The sequence below is a fragment of the Eretmochelys imbricata genome, chromosome 1, assembly GCF_965152235.1.
Source record: "Eretmochelys imbricata isolate rEreImb1 chromosome 1, rEreImb1.hap1, whole genome shotgun sequence".
Taxonomy (NCBI): Eukaryota; Metazoa; Chordata; order Testudines; family Cheloniidae; genus Eretmochelys; species Eretmochelys imbricata.
Window position 1 is genome coordinate 237,929,797 of NC_135572.1, and position 18,712 is coordinate 237,948,508.

General features: G+C 43.2%; 1 protein-coding gene across 1 annotated transcript in view; it reads left to right on the forward strand.

The window, feature by feature from the left end:
* Positions 1-4,611: 4,611 nt before the first annotated feature.
* The window catches only part of A4GALT (alpha 1,4-galactosyltransferase (P1PK blood group)), a 67,071-nt gene continuing 52,970 nt past the window's right edge, over positions 4,612-18,712 (forward strand). Inside the window, exon 1 of the mRNA XM_077826071.1 lies at positions 4,612-4,629. The gene's annotated coding sequence lies outside the window, so the exon portion shown is untranslated. The remainder of the gene's footprint in view (positions 4,630-18,712) is intronic.

Genomic DNA, 18,712 nt, shown 5'->3' on the forward strand with positions numbered 1-18,712 from the left:
AATGTACATAAACAGTTCTGTTTAGGCCTTTTGCAGTAGAATTGTCCACAGACCAGAAACAGATAAAGTGTCCCTTTGCTTGGATACAGCCATCCCCATAGTCAACAAATCTTATTGTAAATGACATCTTTTCACTGTGACTAATGGCGGGAGTACAGTCCATTATTACGGGATAGTACTTTGCTTTGCCGAGCCACATCAATATGTCATCAAACATTACATGTTAAGCATGGGAAAGAAGTAACAGTATTTCTGTTATATTGTTGCTTAGATATAGATTTGATAGATAGCTCTGGCATCTCATTAAATATGTCCTTTATTAGTTGCTACTTATGACTCTTCAAATCTTAAAACACAAATACATTTTCACAATTACACAATAAAACAAGGTTCACTATATCGCAGCTGGACTCTCACTTCACTTCAGTTCGTTCTTGTATCTCACTGACTGACTGGTAACCCCCTGTCCCTTATATACCCATGAAGTCATGGCTGACAACATTCTAGGAGGTTCAGCTAAAATGTAGTTCTCAGAAAGTCTGGAAGGTTCCATGAGATTCTACAAAGGTCCAGCATATTCTAGGAGGTTAGTGAAAAATGAATCCACCCATGGAATATCTGAAACATGTTACTTCAAAAATTCTATTTTCTCTTTTGTTGCTAATAACAAAACAGCACCCCAAGCCCAGTGCCCCTAAAGCCTGGCACCCTAGGTGCTCGCCTAGGTTGCTTGCCCCTAAATCCAGCCCTGCCCAAGGCTCCTTGCTAAGGTCATCTTGTGTCTCTGAGCTACTCCTGGTCCTGCACCCACAAGCCAGTTCAAATCAAAACTTCCATACCAGATGACAGGAAGGAGCAGAGTAGGGAGCTATAAGAAAAGGAGGAATGGGCTGGGAGTGTTTACAAATGGTCTCTTGCACTCATTGATTGGGAATGTGGAATTGGCACATGGGGAATTTTTAAACACAGAAGTGGTTCTGCCCTTTTTCTGGGTCATTCCTTGGAGGATTATTAGCACAGTGCTAACGGGCCAATTTCTTTATGATGGTGGTGGTGGCTAAATATACTAAGTGTGCATTCATCAGCCCAGATACATGCACCTTGGGTGTGCTATAAAACAGATATATCAGAAAAAGTGACTGTAAAAATGGCAACTTCCCAGAAAACACCTCTGTTTGCTGCATTTTAGTTTAGTGACAAAAAATAAGCTTTTACTATTATCTACTCTATTAATACAGCTCCTTATGCAGTGCTCTGACATTGTAAATACTTGAAAGCTGTATCTCTCGTCTTCCACCTTCTCTTCCCTTTTGTATCTCCTAGCTTGCACTGATTTCTATTGGCATCCCAGTTATCAGGATCATTCCACCAGATTTCACTAATTTAATTTTTTTTCACTAACCCAATCACATGTTTTAGGGCCATATTCTGTTCTCCATTTTTGTGTTATAAATCTAGAGTAGCTCCAGTTTGGCCCACTAGTTCTCCGTGAGGACTGTGTTCATGCAAGTTTCAGACTTTAGCCTTTCTGATCACCTTTGCTTATATAGATCCACTTTTATGTAACAGAACGAAACACAATCTCTTGGGCTGATAATATAAGATGTTTCCCTAGGGTTTTGTGTGCATGTGTGTTTAAAATTTCAGGAAAATCTCTCCAGCCATTTTTGAATTAAGGAAAAGTGGGAGAAAACCCCACTTTCCCATTGTAAAAATCTAACCGCTTTGTATAAGCCATATAGCCCTTGTATAGAAAATATCAGCTGAAAAGGTGTTCCAAAAAACCTGTGTTTAAAACATTTCAGACTCTAGTGTGTGTCTTTAATTATGTTTTCTAACAAACTGCACACCTTCTTTTTGGGGGGGGGGGGCTCTAAATTAATTGGTACAGTCTCTTTAATAGGAGGTTGATTTGAAATTTTTTGAGGCTGAGAGATTTTTTCATAATTTGCATGACTTTGGATCTAAACTTTATCAATAACTCTCTTATGACTCTGGAAATCACTGCTGGAGACTATCAGGATGAGTGTGAATCTTAGCACCTTCAAAACAAAATGCAAATCCAGCCTTTATACAATAGCACTGCAAAAATAAAATTAAAACAAAATCTGGGTTCTGCTGACTTGAGGGAACAGAAAAACATCTTATGTGCACTCTTCATAATTTTTGAGTGGCACTCGGATACTAAGGTGATGGGGTCATCTAAGATCCAAGACAGCCACACAAATGGAAGATTCTCTAGAGTGAGGGTTGAAAATAATTTCCATTCTGAAGCCCTATTTTTGGCCTCTGTAATTTTAGCTTGGAAAATCAGTTTGGCCTGAAAAATTACTAGATTTACTCTGATGACAAAACAAAATAAAACAAAACCTACAACGTTTGAAGAAAATTCATCAAATGTTAGTTTGAGCTATTGGTCATTTAAAAAAAATTACCCTGATTTGATATGGTCTTTTGCCTCCCCCAGGCTCAATGAAACTTGTGTTACTAGCCCTTCAAACTTTCCTTATTGTCAAAAGCTACAGAGCAGGCCATAGCTGAAGAAAAATTGTTGTGATCAAGCAATGTTATTAATAATATATTGTGTTAATTGCTTTGGGAGGTGAATTGATGAGAGTTTTGGGCTCAATCCTGTTCCTGTTTTTTTTAACCACTGATTGCAGTGGGACCAGTATTGGGTACTCTAGATTTTTCAGAGCATGCTGTGTGATAGCAGATTAAAAAGAGCAACGGGATATTCAGGGTTCCAGTCCCAGTTCTGCAAGCATTTAGTTTATGAAGTGGTGGTAGCTTCTCCATCGTTAATGGTGCAGCTCTGGTAACATTAAGAAGGCAAATTCTGATCCCCTTTGTTACTCAAGGAATCCTCATGATCTCAGGATTTAGGGTTAAATCTACCTGACAAATAGAATTTGTTCTGATAACTTGGAATAAATGAGAACACATCATTCTTGTGATTAAACCTTCACGCACTTTTTTTTAGAAGTGTGTAACATTTCTTTGTCTTTATGTTTCAGCCCAGTGATATCAAATTGAATTACTATATTTTATATTACTATGTTGTTATCAGGTGATTAGTGTTTACAGGATCACTATTCATATACCTAAGGTGTGGTCTACTCTTATGAACATGACAGGGATGTGATTTCTTTTATTTTTATTTTTTTTGCTGACATAGTTATACTGGTAAAACCCCTTGTGTAGATGCAGTTAGATGGATGTAAAAGTGAGTTTTTCACCACCTGGAGTACCATAGCTATGTTGACCTAAATTCCAAGCATAGACCAGCCCTTGTAGTTTAGATTACTGAACAGGAATAAACTATATTGGTATAAGCACTTTTATGCTGGTGTAGCTGCATTTACTTTTGATACATCAACCACACTAGACTAATTGAGAAGTTTAGTTCAAGTGGCCAACCTTTTAAATGTTGACAAGCCCTTGGGGTTTCCAGGATCAGGTCCTTAAAGCTAGACAGACCTGTCCCCACCTCATTTTCTCCCTGTTCATGTGCTCTCACATAGGAATTCACTTCTTGGCATTATAGTGCTGATTTTTTCAGACAGGCGCTTTAGGAAGTTATCCAGGCTCTATTAATATCCCCCAGCTAACTTGTTTCCATGACTGGGGGGAAGATTTCAGCAGTATTCATTCCAGCTGCAGTTCATGCCAGGCAAACAAGCTGATTAATACGTGAGGGTGCTCACAACCCTGACAACACAGTCCCTGCTGCTCTAGTCACTTCAATGGAGTTATTCCAGTGATGAATTTGGCCCAGGCTGCCCAGTAGCTACAGGGTCTGGCTAAAGCTTCACGGGGGTGGTTGTGATTTTTCCAAAGAGCTAATCAGGGAGGAAGTGAAGACCTAAAAAGATAGGAGAGAAGAGACCCCTTTCCCCCTAAGGAAGAGTGAAGCCAATTTAGGATGTAGAACAGGGGTAGTCAATTATTTTTTTGTCACTGTTCTAATTGCATGGCCAAGGTATAGTGAAGATCTCGATTCCAGATAAAATCATAATAAACCCCCCAATAATAATGATAAGTAAATAAAGAGATGGTGGGGTCCCTTCAAAAGCCTCTGGCTCTCTGGAGTTGGCCCTTGATCTGCCTGCTGCCTACCTTTCCCCTGTAGGCCTTTCCCCCCAGGAAGGAGGCAGTAAGCGTCAGAGGAGGGGACAACGTTTGCCTTTGCCACCTGCAACTAACAAAGGCAGCTAATTGCCAATTAACGCGCCATCCCCGGGCTGCGGCCGCGGGAGCCGAGAGAGCACTGGCCTGGGGGCTGGGAAGGCGGCTGCTCGCCCTCGGGGTGCCGGCGGGGCACAGAAGCGCGTCCGCTGCCGCAGGCGGCTGCTAGCTTGTGGTTTCTGGCGAGCGGGACTCGGTCCCGGCAGGGAGGTGGGGCCGCAGGAGCTGCGAGCGCGCCGGGGTGCGGGCAGCGGGGCCGGCCGCACTTGGGAAGCCGAGTGGTTGAAGAGGAAGAAAAAGAAGCGCCTGGAGGCGGGGGAGGGGGCTCCTCCTGTCGGGAGCCGCCGCCTCTCTCCTCGGGCGCTCAGAGCTCGGCTCCCAGCAGGGAGCGGCCGCCTCGGGAGGGGCCTCGTGGGTCAGCGGCGGGGGAAGTGGCTGAAGGTAGGTTTTTCCAGTCAGCGCCGAGCGGGGCGGGGGGGGCGAGGGCAGCTAAGGGGCACCAGGGGGCTGCCTGGGACACACTGAGGCTGAAGGAAGATGGGGTGGGGCGGGTTAAGAAAAAGGACCCCCCCCACCCACACCCACATGCCCCCGGTTCCCCCGGCTGCGGGCTCCCCTCTCTGCGCCGCTGGGGCTGGGCGAGGGGGGCGCCCGCGGAGGGAGCCTGCCCGGCGAGGGGGATGGAGGCGGCGAGGGGAGAAGTCAAAGGCTGGGAACTGGACCCGAGGCGAGAAGCGGCACCGCTCCGGGACTGCGTCCCCCGGGGGCCGCCTGCTCCCGGGGTGTGGCTGAAGTTCTCTTTCCCGATCCCTGGGGTCTGCGATCCCCGCTCCCCCCCCCCAGCCTCCTGTGTAGCGCCTGCGGGGGGAAGGAGCTGGAGAAGGGGATGTGCGCTGGCATCCCCGCGTCCTGCAATAGCTCACAGTGGCGCCGTATGAGCGCGCCCCCTTTCTTTGGCTTCAGGGGTAATTAACAGGGGAGCAGGCACCTGCTCATTCACAAGATGGGCACCACCAAGACTCAGGTGTGGCTTGGCGGGTTTTAGGAAGAGAGGGGAGCACAGAAACGGCCAACTTAAGGTAGCGTCGCCGGGTTTTGTCAGGGAAACAGCATTCAACACACAGGTCGTTGGGGCAAAATGGTGTTTCCAATACGGCAGTATGAAGCGTTGCTTTGTGAGAATGTGGGGCCATTGTCTGCAGCATCTGGAACGCACTTGAATTTTGGAGCAACAGATCCAACATCTGGAACGCACTTGAATTTTGGAGCAACAGATGGAAATTTCTGGGGAGTGGGTTGAGGGCGGGAGGACAGGGTAGGAAGGGATGGGCAGAGGAGTGTGCACCTAAGGGCCATGGAAGAGATGTATGTTTCCAGTGATTAGCCTGTGAGCCACTGTACCTGCAATACTATTCAGGTGACTATATAGGGACACTTGAAGGTAATTTTTCTGAGTAGGGTGTATAGGAAGGAATGAGAAGGACTTGATGGAAGAACTGGCAACATTCTGGAAATGGCCCACCTTGATTATCACTACAAAAGGTTTTTCCCCCCCAGCTCTCCTGCTCACCTTACCTCATCACTCTTGTTACAGTGTGTATGGTAACATTGTTTCATGTTCTCTGTGTATATAAATCTGCCCACTGTATTTTCCACTGCATGCATCCAATGAAGTGGGCTGTAGCTCTCGAAAGCTTATGCTCAAATAAATTTGTTAGTCTCTAAGGTGCCACAAGTACTCATTTTTCTTTTTGGCAACATTCTTGTATTTAATCATGAAGGTGGGCAGAAACCACAAAATTAGATCCAGATCTTGAACATCCATAGTCCAAGGGGAATTTGGATCCAAAGTTTTGGTTTATGCCCATCCCAGTGAATGTTAATCTAATTTTGTATAGCAGCCAGCTCAGACTCTTAAAAATGTGTTTTTTTTTTCCAACAATCCGTACTGCTAATAAAAACATTTTCCTATCCCTGGGCTTGAGGGACATCATCTGTTTCTAGACAGTTCTTGCTTGGTTTTTAAACTGACTTGTCTAGGGAAAGCAAATCCTTTAATTTCACAAATGTTAGTAACGTACTCCTGCCCCTGTGTCTTTTATTTGGTGCTCAGACACTAACATGGACATAATCAATAAGCAGAGTAGCCCAATCTGTGGCTGGACTTACTTCATACTCATACTGTGCATTATGGGGACCTTCTGGTCTGTAGGCACCAGGTCTACCAGGCGAGTCAAAAGGAAGCCTTCCTTGGTGTAGACAGTAGAAGCTGTGGTAACTCTCCTTGGCTGGAAGTTTTTCTTTGTCTCTCTCTCTCTGTTGCATTCTGAGAAGTTCTATAAGGGTAGGGTCTGATTCTGCAAATCCATACACATGTGCATCCTCCCATCGAGGTAACGAGGACCATTTGGATAAGGGTTTGCACGATTGAGCCTGTAAGGAGAGAATCGCCCCACTGCAGAGAGCCAGCATCACTATGCTTATGCATCATATTTTGAGCAAAAGGCTGGTATTTTCATGGGAACTTAAAGGAGATAGCTGGACAAATCTCACTGAGTTTCAGTGGGAGTTGGGTGCTTAAATTCCTTAAACTCCTTTGGTAATCTCAACCCTAAATGGTGTATTGGCTTTGTGGAGGCTCTGTTCACAGGAGTGAATTATACCCCAGAGAATGAGCTTTTCACCCAGGGCTTTGGAGCAGAGTCCGGAGCTGGAGTGCGGAGCAGCTCTAGAGCACTGGAGCTGCAGGTTTTTGCCTGGAGCTGGAGCGGAGCCGGAGCACAGCTCCAAAGCCCTGTTTTCACCACAGAGAGACTCTTTCCTTTTCCTTTGTTTTGTGTTTCTGTGAGCTGGTTCTGCTTTACATTTTATCACATAGTGAGTGACCTCATTGTGCCTGTCAACATGGAACTTTCATGTATTTGGCTTTGATTGTCATTTTGTCTTCATTTGGAGGAGCCTATGATGCAAATAGGTTGTTTAGCCTATTGAGGTTATTTGGCATAAATGCTTTAAAATAACATGAAATAAGCTCAGTATTGGTGGTGAAATTCTGGCCCCTTTGAAGTCAGTGGCAAAATTCCCATTGACTTCAGTAAGCCAGGATTTCATCCTGGGTGTACAAACACCTCAAAATGTGCAGGTGCGTGGATGTTGTATTGGTACAATAATATGTCTTAGATGCTCCAGGAATCTTGAATTGGGCTGTCTAGATATAGGGAAAATTCTGGAGGGTTCATCTGATTTGTGTGAAAATTGTAGATAATACAGTGAAATAATTATTGGTGAAGAACTGCAAGTTACCAAAGGCATTGAAATGTGGAGAGAAGTGTTCTCTGTTATGGATCCTGATGGTCTAAACAGAGCACAGCAAACTCCTTTAATTTTATCTAAAGAGAAAGAGCGTGCACAAAGTTAGGACCTGATCCCCCAACACTTCCTCAGATAGGATTATTGCCATGAGTGAGGGTTTGCAGGATGGGCCCTTAATACCCACTCTTGTGAGGTGCTTTACACCATCAACTCAGACTGAACGGAGGGTGCACAAAAGTGAACTGGGTCAGTACAGTTGGGGGACGAAGGCCCTGAGTAGGTAAAAGAGTTAACAGATGTTTGGAACTGATTAACATCTTCACTAGGTACAGGAGATTGTGCTGATGTGGCTGGATTGAGCAATGCTTATTACCATTTAATGTTTTTAAATTCAGGTTTACCATTCAAAGATATGCCTGTAAGCAATAGGTGCACAAAAAAGCAATGACAGTAAGACTGGACAGCATGAAGTCATAAAAATCAAGGCAAAAGTAAGAGCCCTTTCTGGTGTATTTAAGAAATTAGCATAGTGGGAGCAAACTCTGTGGTGTTCATTATCATTTGTATTACAGCAGTGCCTGGAAGCCTTCACCGAGGTCAGGGTCCCATTGTGTTGGGCATCACACTCCTAATAGGAGACAGTCCCTGTCCTGATCAGCTTGCAAACTAAATAGAAAAGACACATACAAGATAGGAGAAGGGGATTTATTATCATCCCCATTTTACAGAGGCACACAGAGATTGACCTCTCCTGTGCCACAGCCCAGTTCGTTAAGCCACAAGTACAGTTTCATCTTGACATTCAGCACATGTCCACAAAGGGTACAACTACACCGCAGCTGGGAAGATGTAATTTCCCAGCTTGGGTAGAGGTACACTTGCTTGAGCTAGCAGGCTGAAATAGCAGTGTGGCTGCACTGGCTAAGGCTAGCCTTCCAAGTACATACCTCGGATTTTGGCCAGGGTTGTACTTGAGCAGCTGGTCTGAGCCACCACACATACCACACTGCTGATTTTAGCATGCTAGCTCGAGCACAGCTAATGCACGTATGCCTACCTGAGTTGCACGGGGTATGCCTGCCAGTTGCACTGCAGACGTAAGTGAAGTGTGGTTTGTTGGACTGCAGGTTCTACGTAGAGCCCTTTGTTCTGGTTCTTGGAATGGACCTCAACACAGCCCGGGGGAGACAGACTTGAGCTAGTGGTCTAAAACAGCTTTGTAGACTCTATGAGGTTTCGGCTAGGACCTGGTGCCGGATTTCCAGTTAGGCACAGTAGGCACGTGCCTAGGGGTACTGGCATTCTAGGGGCGCCTAAAAATTAAGAGGGCTCCTGGCAGGGGTTGGTGGCTGCCCAGTGTATGGGGATGGAGCAGCGTGAGCATCCGAGTCAGCCCACCTGGGGGCGCTGTGAGTAGGGCAGCTGCTGAAGGTGCTGGGAGCATCCAAGCCCCTTCCCAATCTCGGAGGCCCTGCTGCTTCTGCCCCATGCTGGGAAGCGAGAGGGAGGGGCATGGCCAATGCCCCATTCGCTTGCACGGGCAGAATCGGAGTGCAGCTGCCATGCCGGGCTGTGGGAGTGACGGAAGACACCAGTGGACCACTAGCCACAGGGAGAGGTACAGTTCCCCCCTTGCACCTCGCCTGGGGCAGGTGGGCTGTGCCCTGGCTCGGGCTGGGAGGCTGTGCATGGCAAAGGGTTTCATGCCTTCCCAGGAAGGCTGTGCCCCGGCCTCCCCCGCTGCCCCGGGGGCTACTCCGCCAGCAGAGAGGGGGGCTAGTGTTGGGCAGCACTGCTTTGAGGGGCTGCTGCAGGGAGGAAAGGGGCCAGTATATTGAGGCCAGCACAGATTTAATACAATACAAAATAAGTTTCACATTCATATTGGTGCAGGGTCAGCTGTAGGCGGCGGGGGGCGCTGAAGTTGCTGTGCCTAGAGGCATGTAAGGGGTAAATCCAGCCCTGCTAGGACCCACTCTTTCCCTGTGCTTCAGAGCTGGAGCTCCAGTCCGAGCCACAATTGCAAAGCACTGTCTACACAGCTATTTTTAGACTGCTATTGCAAGCCCCTCTAGCCCAAGACTTCTGACCTGGGTTGGGAGCTTTACCGCCTCAGGTAGTGAAGACTAACGCAGAGTGAAACCAAGCAGTGCTTAGAGGGGAGGAGGCGGTGGCGGTGGCGGTCTTTGGCCCATGAAGGCACCCTGCAAAGCTCAATTCTGGGTCCCCTACCTGGGACTGTGACGAAGATGGGGGCAGTGGGGGTGCTAGGAGAGGCCCGGAGAGGCCCAGGGAAGCCCTCTAGACCCATCGCACCTCCCCCTGCCTGTGCCTGGCTCCTGCTCCCAGCTGTGGGCTCCGCTATCCACGTGGCCACAAAACTCAGATCTGGCTCCACCTCTGGGTTTGCCCTAGGCTTCCAGCAGCTCTGGCCACTGCCTGGTCCCAAGCTGCAACCTCCTTGTGCTGACCCCCCTGCCCAGGCCTAGTGCTGGCACCAGCTGGTGTGGAGGGTGCTCTGCGGGGGGGGGGGGGGGGGGGGGAAGGGGGCAGGGGGCTGCCTGGCAGGGGAGGGAAAGGGGCTGGAGCAGCCTGGTGAGGGCCTTCTGTTTGGCCCACCGGGCATCAGCTTTTCCTTCCTGCTCCCCACTGGGGTCTCCACTGTAAAGGTGGCCCCACTACCTGGGTCTGGCTGGCCCTAGGCTCCTGGCAGCTCTGGCCCTTGCACTGCCAGGCAGCCCCTTTCCCTCCTGGCTGCAGAGCATTTGGTGATCCAGAGGGGTAGAGGTGCTCAGAGGCAGGTCAATGTGGAAATGCTGCAGTCAGGATGGGTTGCAGGGGCCTAAGACCCTTATTCTTTATGAAAAGATCTGCAGAATGGAAAAGCTGGAGAATCACTGACGTACAACATTCAGCCTCTACTGGATTTCATAATGTGGAAAGTCCTTCCTATTGCCTTGCTTGCCAAGGTTTGCATGACTTATTTTTGCATAGCTGCTGGAGCTGAGCAAACTGCTCAGTGAATAATTTATTGGTTAAATTTAGCCCCTCCTCCCCCCTTTTGTTGATGATGTTTTTGAGTTGACTGAATAGATCACAACTTCTGCCAACGATGTAGTTGATTAGAATTATTTGCTTGTGTTATGTGACTGTTTTGCTGTGAGTATAGCTTCAGATAGATTTTGAATAGTGAATATTGACTATGCTGTTTTAAGTGAGCATATATGTCGCATGGTGTTGGTTCTGGTCCCTGACAGGCCATTGTGGGTTTTAGGAGCTACTAGGGCCCCATTTTTCACAATCTTGGCCTGTACATATGTTTTTCCCCAATTATGAAAGTTGTTGTTTAAATTTTACCCTATGCTGTGTTTATTCTAAAATAATCCATATACAATTATCAGAATAGGAAGGAAAAAAAACAGATTAAATTAAATTTAAAAGACATTTTATACAGCAATAACTACAGCATTAAGAGGAAAAACGTATTAATACTTGTACAAAGTAAATATGAGGAAAAACTAAGGCCCCAAATCTGCAAAGACTTAACTTTAAACACATGAGCAGTTCCACTACAGCCATATTCTTATGGGTAAAGTTACATATGGCCTTACTTAAATCTTTACAGATCAGGGCCCTTCTGAATTGTACTTTATTATTGTCTTATGAAAAAGTAAACAATAATGGTTTGAGTTTCTTAAGTTTACACATTTTTTTTTCTCCAAACCAGTCTCCAACTATAATGAAAATGAATGCACTAACGCCCCCCCCAACATCTCACCCCCCCCAAAAATGGACAAACACCACTAAGTGTGTCAATCTCTTGTTAGAGTTGTTTCTACAGGGATGCAGGAGGACTGGTTGAAGTGAAAGAACTCCACCCCCCCCCTTTACCCCCATAATGTAAAATGTTAGTAGTTTAAAATGCAGAGGAAAGAAAAGAAGGTACTTCCGTTCTTATACCATGCCTAATTAAGGTACTGTACGTAGCAAGTAGTTTCCTCCTCCTCTCCCTCCCACCCCACCCCCGGGAGGGGAGGGGGAACTTGTTACAAATGATATTTTGCAATAAAGTAGTATGAGGTTGTTTAACTGTTAGCTAGCTCCTGAAATATTTTAAAGATGTCATTAAAGTTATGGTTTTGGAGTATCATAGTTCAATTCATTTTTTTAAAAAATGCAGGATTTTCATGTATTTGTCTGTCTAGCCCTGATCCTGCAAAGATTTATGTAAGTACTTAACTATGTGTTGTGAGTAGTTCTATTGACAACTCACAATGTACAGAGTTAAGCACCAGCACAAGTCTTCGCAAGGTCTGGGCCTTAATTAATTACTGAGATCCTATGGGTGCCAGTGTAAGAACCTTGGCAGATGGAAATTAAGTTTACTTTTTAGAACACATTTTATAATACTAAAAGCCCTCCAGTACTGCAAACACCTATGTTTGTGGTTAACTTTTAAAACAATGGGTGTACTCGTGTTGTCAAGTTAAATATATATGTAAAAAGTCCCAAGATTGGGACCTCTAACAGTAAACAAGCATGGTTAGAATTGTTGTAGATCAATTAAACCTTACAATAACTTGCGAAGACTTGAGCATATGATTAACTTTACACATGTGAGTAATCCTATTGATTTAAAAGTCAAACATGTACTTGCACACATACTGAATGATGTTGGGGAGTGTGTGAAGATCTCCAAATTTATCTTTTTCTTGCAGATTGCTCACATGTACAATCAAATGCATAACATAGACAAGGTTATAACACAGAAAAGGAATGGAGTCTTAGAACTTAGTAAGTAATCTAGTTAGATATGCGTTAGATTCTGTTTTGTTTAAATGGCTGATAAAATAAGTTGTGCTGAATGGAATGTGTATTCCTGTTTTTGTGTCTTTTTGTAACTTAAGGTTTTGCCTAGAGGGATTCTCTATGTTGTGAATCTGATTACTCTGTAAGGTATTTACCAGCCTGATTTTACAGAGGTGATTCTTTTACCTTTTCTTCAATTAAAATTCTTCTTTTAAGTACCTGATTGCTTTTTCATTGTTCTTAAGATCCAAGAGTTTGGGTCTGTTTTCACCTATGCAAATTGGTGAAGATTTTTATCAAGCCTTCCCCAGGAAAGGGGGTGTAGGGTTTGAGGAGGATTTTGGGGAGAAAGAAGTTTCCAAGTGGGCTCTTTCTCTGTTATATATTTGTAGACGCTTGGTGGTGGCAGCAATAAAGTCCAAGGGCAAAAGGTAAAATAGTTTGTACCTTGGGGAAGTTTCAACCTAAGCAGGTAAAACTAAGCTTAGGGGGTTTTCATGCAGGTCCCCACATCTGTACCCTAGAGTTCAGAGTGGGGAAGGAACCTTTCAAGAAAGATGAAGCTGCTATTTTAGAAGGTGCTAAAATTTATTTAAAAGGAATTGTGCATTGTACAGTTTGTCAGTTTCTATTGTTACTATAACAAAACTGGGGAAGTGTGGAATAGTACACTGGACATAGAAAATGAGAACTTCCTTTACCATATGGTAGCTGATGGAGGTTTTTTTTTTAAAAAGATACAGACATTGGCCTAACAGGCTGATAGAGAATGTGGTTATAAACGATTTAGGTTCCAAAGAGTAAAAGAACCCAAAAGAGAAGACGTGAAAAAGAAGCTAAAGCTGTTCACAATGCAGATCCAAAAGAAAGCCATTTAGGGCAGAAAGATAGGAAATTTGTTTTTATTAATTCCTAAAAATTGCATTTTGATATTCTTCTTGCATCATTTAGTCTAAAATTAGAGTTGGGTGAGAAATGGTTTTCCCATCCCAGGAAAGTTTCTGACACACCAAAAAAAAAAAAAAAATTTCCCATCCTGAATTGGGATGCAAAGTCAAAATCTTGCAAACCAAAAACAATTAAAAAAAATCTATTTAGGTCAATCGAACAATCAGTTTGGATTCTGATGACTTTTTGTGCTGTTGAAGAAGCCCAACTTTATTGAAAATAGTTGATATTTTTGAAAAAATCTGATTTTTTGCATTAACTAGAATAAGTCATATGCAATGGATATATCCAAAAGACCAGATCCTTCTCAGTTTCAGTATTTTCACTTGCAAATATGCAAAAGAAATTACCTCTTTAGGTGTTGAAGTTAGTTCTAATCTTCCCAAAATTGTCTTTATAAATATGGACTATATATTAAAAGAAATTTTCAAAGATGTATAGAGGGGGCATCTCCTTCCTCTGTCCTTATTGGGGAGAATAGAAAATAACCAATATGAATATCTGCCCAAGAATGACTTGTATCATTAGCCTATTGCCTTTCAAGTTATCTCCTTTGCTCTCATAAATAGGCTTATCATCTAATTTATATGGGATTAAAAAAAAAAAAGCCTTGCTTGTCACACAAGACGCTTAAAAACTCCTGGGCAACTGGAGGCATGGGGTTGCCAGATTTGTACCTATATTATCTAGATTTCCCCTCCAATAGCTTTGTATACATACTAGCCTGGAGATTAAAAAAAAAAAAACTTAGCTATGCCATTTGGTTTCCTCTCTTCTTTTGCATATTTTAAGAGGCTATGCATACCCTTAAGAAAAAATCCAATCTTTGCATCTACTACTTCTGGGGGAATTCTGCACCAAAAAAATACAAATTCTGCACACAATATTTTAAAATTCTGCAAATCTTATTTGTTAAAATAATACTACATAATCAGGCCAGTTTCAATTATTTTGGTAATTTATTTCAAAATACCTGTCAGCAAGTATGTCTGTAACAATACAGACACACACACATCCCCCCCAGGAGAAGAGAGTTAAAGAAACCCCTATGACAACCCAGTTCCTATTTCTCTGCCCCCTCCCCCGACACCCATAACCTGCCCCCACCAGAGCCCAGTCACACACCCCCAGCCAATACACCTGAACCCCCTACCCCCCAGAGCCCAGGTGCGGGCCCCCCCCCTTGCCCAGACACCCTTCCCTTACCCCTCAGAGCACAGGGATCCAGAGGGAGAAACATCCCGATGCTCAGTCCCTGGCTTGTGTGGAGTTTCCTGCGTGGCACCGTCTCCTTACCTCACAGTGTGCAGGGAATTGCAGCTGCCGGGAACGCCCTAGCTCTGTCCCCTTCCCCCCACCCCCCACCGGCAGTGTCTTTTGTGTGGGAGCTGGGCTCTGCTGGGTCCAGTGCCCCCTAGTGGCTGCCAGTAGTACTGCAGCTCATTTCTATGGGGGAAAGGAAATTTTGCGCGCACATTAATTTCTGCAAAATTCTGCATTGCACAGTTGCACAGAATTCCTACAGGAGTAATCTACACAGGCATCTTGCAATGTGTTAAGATGATTACAGCATCCTATCTTACTCATTCTCTTCTCATACCACTATGGGATAACCTGTGCCTCAGGATCAAGATCAACTTCACGGTTAAGACAATATGGATAGAAAAACAATTAGCAAAAATTAAAGATATAATATGGGATGATAGACTGGCCTCCTTGGATTACATGTGTAACAAATATCAGCTACCGCTATCTCTCAGTTCCTTCTTTCAGTGGCTATCCTCAAAGATTCAGGCAAGACTAGGGGACAATTGGTCTGTTTCAACTCTCTCATCCCTAGAGGAACATGTTAAGAAATATGTAAACAAAAGTCAGTTTTTAGGAATTACTTATAAGTGGTTTAATGCTTTGCATTACTATGTCAGTCTCGAGAAAAATAGGAAAAAGAACGTACTCTTACTATCGCAACAGAAACCTGGGAGGATATCTGGTTTAATGTGAAAGATACTTCAAGTTCCTTATCCTTGTGATTCTTCCAGAACAAGTTATTAAACAGGCACTACTGGACTCAAGAATGATTGTTTAAGGGTAGGTTGGCAGCACACGGTGAATGTTGGAGACACAGACAGCCACATGCCAACCTTTCACAAATCCTCTATACCTGCCAAAAAATGTTCTGGAACACCAAGTTAAGTGCTCTCTCAAAAAATTTGTGTTACTATCTTTCCTTCACCAAGCCTCTATATTTTAGGGGTGCTGGATGAGTTGGTATTACCAGTGAATACTAAGAAATGGATTGCAGTAACTATTTTAGTGGCCAAAAGAGTTATTTTGAGAAAATGGAAATCTGCAATTCCTCTCTCCTATGCAAACTGGCTTAGTGAGCTCTCTACTACTGCATTAATAGAAAATTGACTCTAATAGGAAAAAATATGAGGATGTCTGGTCACACACACAAGTACTGCATACTTTTGCAGTTTAGTATATACTAGTACCCAATACTCATAGGTTATGTCTCACTTTTATTTATCTATTTAGTCACTGTAATAATTATGCTCTGCACGACCTCTACAGGTTCAGAGTTTTTTGGTTTTTTTTCCCTCCAAGTTTTACAAAGAATGAACACTGAATTTTGTTGTTTATTTCCATCGTGTGTGTATTTATATATGTTTTGTTTAATTGTGTTTCTATTTTGTATAAAAATAAAGCTTATAAAGAAAAGCTTCAAAAATTGGGAATGGGAAATTTTGTCAAAACCAACATCTCCTGAAAAAGTTTTGGTTTTGAGAAATTGGCATTTTTTGACAGAAAGCTCTAATTTAAATAACGATAAAAATGTTGTGTTTAGCGTGAGACATTTTAAGTGTTATTTAATGTACATCAGTGTTTAAATCTTGCTAATGGTAACAAGATAAATCATTTGTATGCTGCAAAATGTAACTTGTGTGTCCTCAACAAAAAATTTTAAGTACACTATACTATTTGGTATTTTTGATAAGCTCATTAAAATGTAATTTATAAGTTACATTTTTTCTTTTGTATGAAATAAAACATGGCATCAATCCTACTATTTGATATTTTTATTAATACTGTTCGTAATCTAGGGTCTGATCCAAAGTCCACTGAAGTCAATGGAAAGCCTCCGACTTCCATCTGACTTTTTTTCTTTTTCATAACTGAAACTGCAATCCTCCAAAACTGGTTCAACTACTATTAAATAACAACATATAAAGTACATCTAGGAACAGTCCTTCAGCAAAAAAAATGGAAAGTGTACTTTTTAGATATACCATAAAATAGAAAAGACTGACGTGAGTGACTTTAGAAGAGGAGAGAGTGGGGTACATATCTCCAGAAAAGGAGACCTTTTCCCTTCCTTTATGGAGTTTAAAATCAGGGATGAATAGCAAAACCAAAACCACCTCTGTGTGTCATTAAGACTATCCAGTGCATGGAAAGGCATCCTAAAATGTTGGACGATCAAATTAGGACTAAGAAAACATTCACATGTTGGGATTTGTAACATAGGCGGAAGGAGATGCTCAGGACTTATAATACACTGACACAGTTCCTGGATAGCAGTATGAAGGAGGAAGCACTTTTATACTGTCACCAGATCCATGTGCTCAAAGACATCGGTAACGGATCAGAAGATCTTTATTGTAGTCTTAAGGATATAATAGACAGGAGAGCTGGTAGAAATGTTTCATTGTTGCAACAAAATATTTTCTTGAACATTTTTGAACAATTTTCATTATTTATTGATCAGTTCTATTAGACAGGGAATGATTCCTAAGATCAAAAATGATTCTTTTTTACTTGAAATAATAGTCCTTGAGCTGAGGCTGGAAATTCAGAGAAGGTCTGTAAAGAAACCAGAGGAGACATACTTCAGTGTCCAAGAAAACATGAGGCAGCTATTTTACTTAGTTCATCCCAATTTGTCAGAATTAGCCAAGAAGATGTATTATATCTTTGGAGAAGGACCTGCTAGAAAGCTATGCAAAATGAGGGCAGAAAACGATGGTGACTTCTCTGACAGCACAGGATGGGGACTGCAAGTGTCACATATTGAGTGACAGTAACTCACGCAATATAGCTACAGAATGCTGTATATAAATTCAGTTTTATATTAAGTTACATCAATTAAGGTGGTAGGATTATGATCATTTTAAGGGCTGACAGTGTTTTTGACTCTGTGTGTAAACCAGAAAAAGACATAGAGAAAACAATTCAGACACAATGTCCTGGATGATCAGAAGATAGGGAGGCCTGTTAATTATGGGCCAGATCCTCTGCTGGTGTAAATTGGCGTGGTTCTATTGACTTCAGTACAGTTATGTGGGTTCAAACTGGGACAGGTCAGTAATACAACACTTTTTTTAAGGATACCATCTTGTTCTCCAAAGTCTCTGTTTTCATTTAAAAACAAAGCAGAAGTATCTAGCTTTAATAGCAGTAAAGAAAACCTTCAGAATATGAACCTGGTATAAAATGATGCAGAACCGTCTGGCTGAGTCTGCAGAGAGCCTGAAACTCTAGCTCTGGAAGTTGCCCCATTCATTTAGGTGGGGTGTTAACTCAGAAGCTCAACGATGATAAGTTCATCGTCATTGACCTTGGCTTGTAGAGTGAGCCTGTAAGAATACTATGACATTTTCCCCCTTTCAAATCAAGCCTTGGAGCTATGCCATTGATAACTGTTGAGTATTAGTCCCTATATCTTGTTATTAATGAGCTGTGGATAGAAATTCTTTTTAATATGAATTCCTCCTGCTGGGTGTCATTGAAGAAGTGAGTTTTTAAAAGGAATTTGAATGAAAAAGGGTGGTCACCCGATGCACTAGGAAGTTCCAAGCCATGGGGCACTGTGGACAAAATCCCAAATATAAGTAGGTGATGGAGAAAAAGGAAGCAGGCAGATAGGAGGCTTGTATGGTGTGAAGAGAGTAGGAAGAAAGGCAAGGAGAGAGGTAGGTAAGGATGGAGTTACACAGAGTCCTCTAGGACAAGAGGCTTGAGCTTGATGTGGAGGGGAAGGAGAGAAAGTCACTGCCTCACTCCTTTCTTTAAATGCTTTCGATCTGTTTTATGGGGGTGAGAGGATTTTAGTCACATTCTTTTTGCTTAAATTGGATGAGAGTGAGATGGGAATCGGAGGCCAGCAAGGAGTAAGTTGCACAAGTAAAAGAGGGAGATGACTATTAGCTATATCAATGGGAAAAGTGACAGCTGACCTATTGTGGAGAAAGAACCAAAAGGATTTGGCAATAGCCTGAATGTGAATGGAGAAAGAGAGGGATGAGTCAGATATAACAGAATTATGAGAGACTTGGGTGATTGGGGAGGTGATGATCTCAACAGCAGGGAAGAAAGAAGGAAGAGGAGAGAGGGTTTAGAAGGAAAGATGGAAGCTTAAATTTTGCTGTGTTGTTTGAGATTCATTGATTATAAA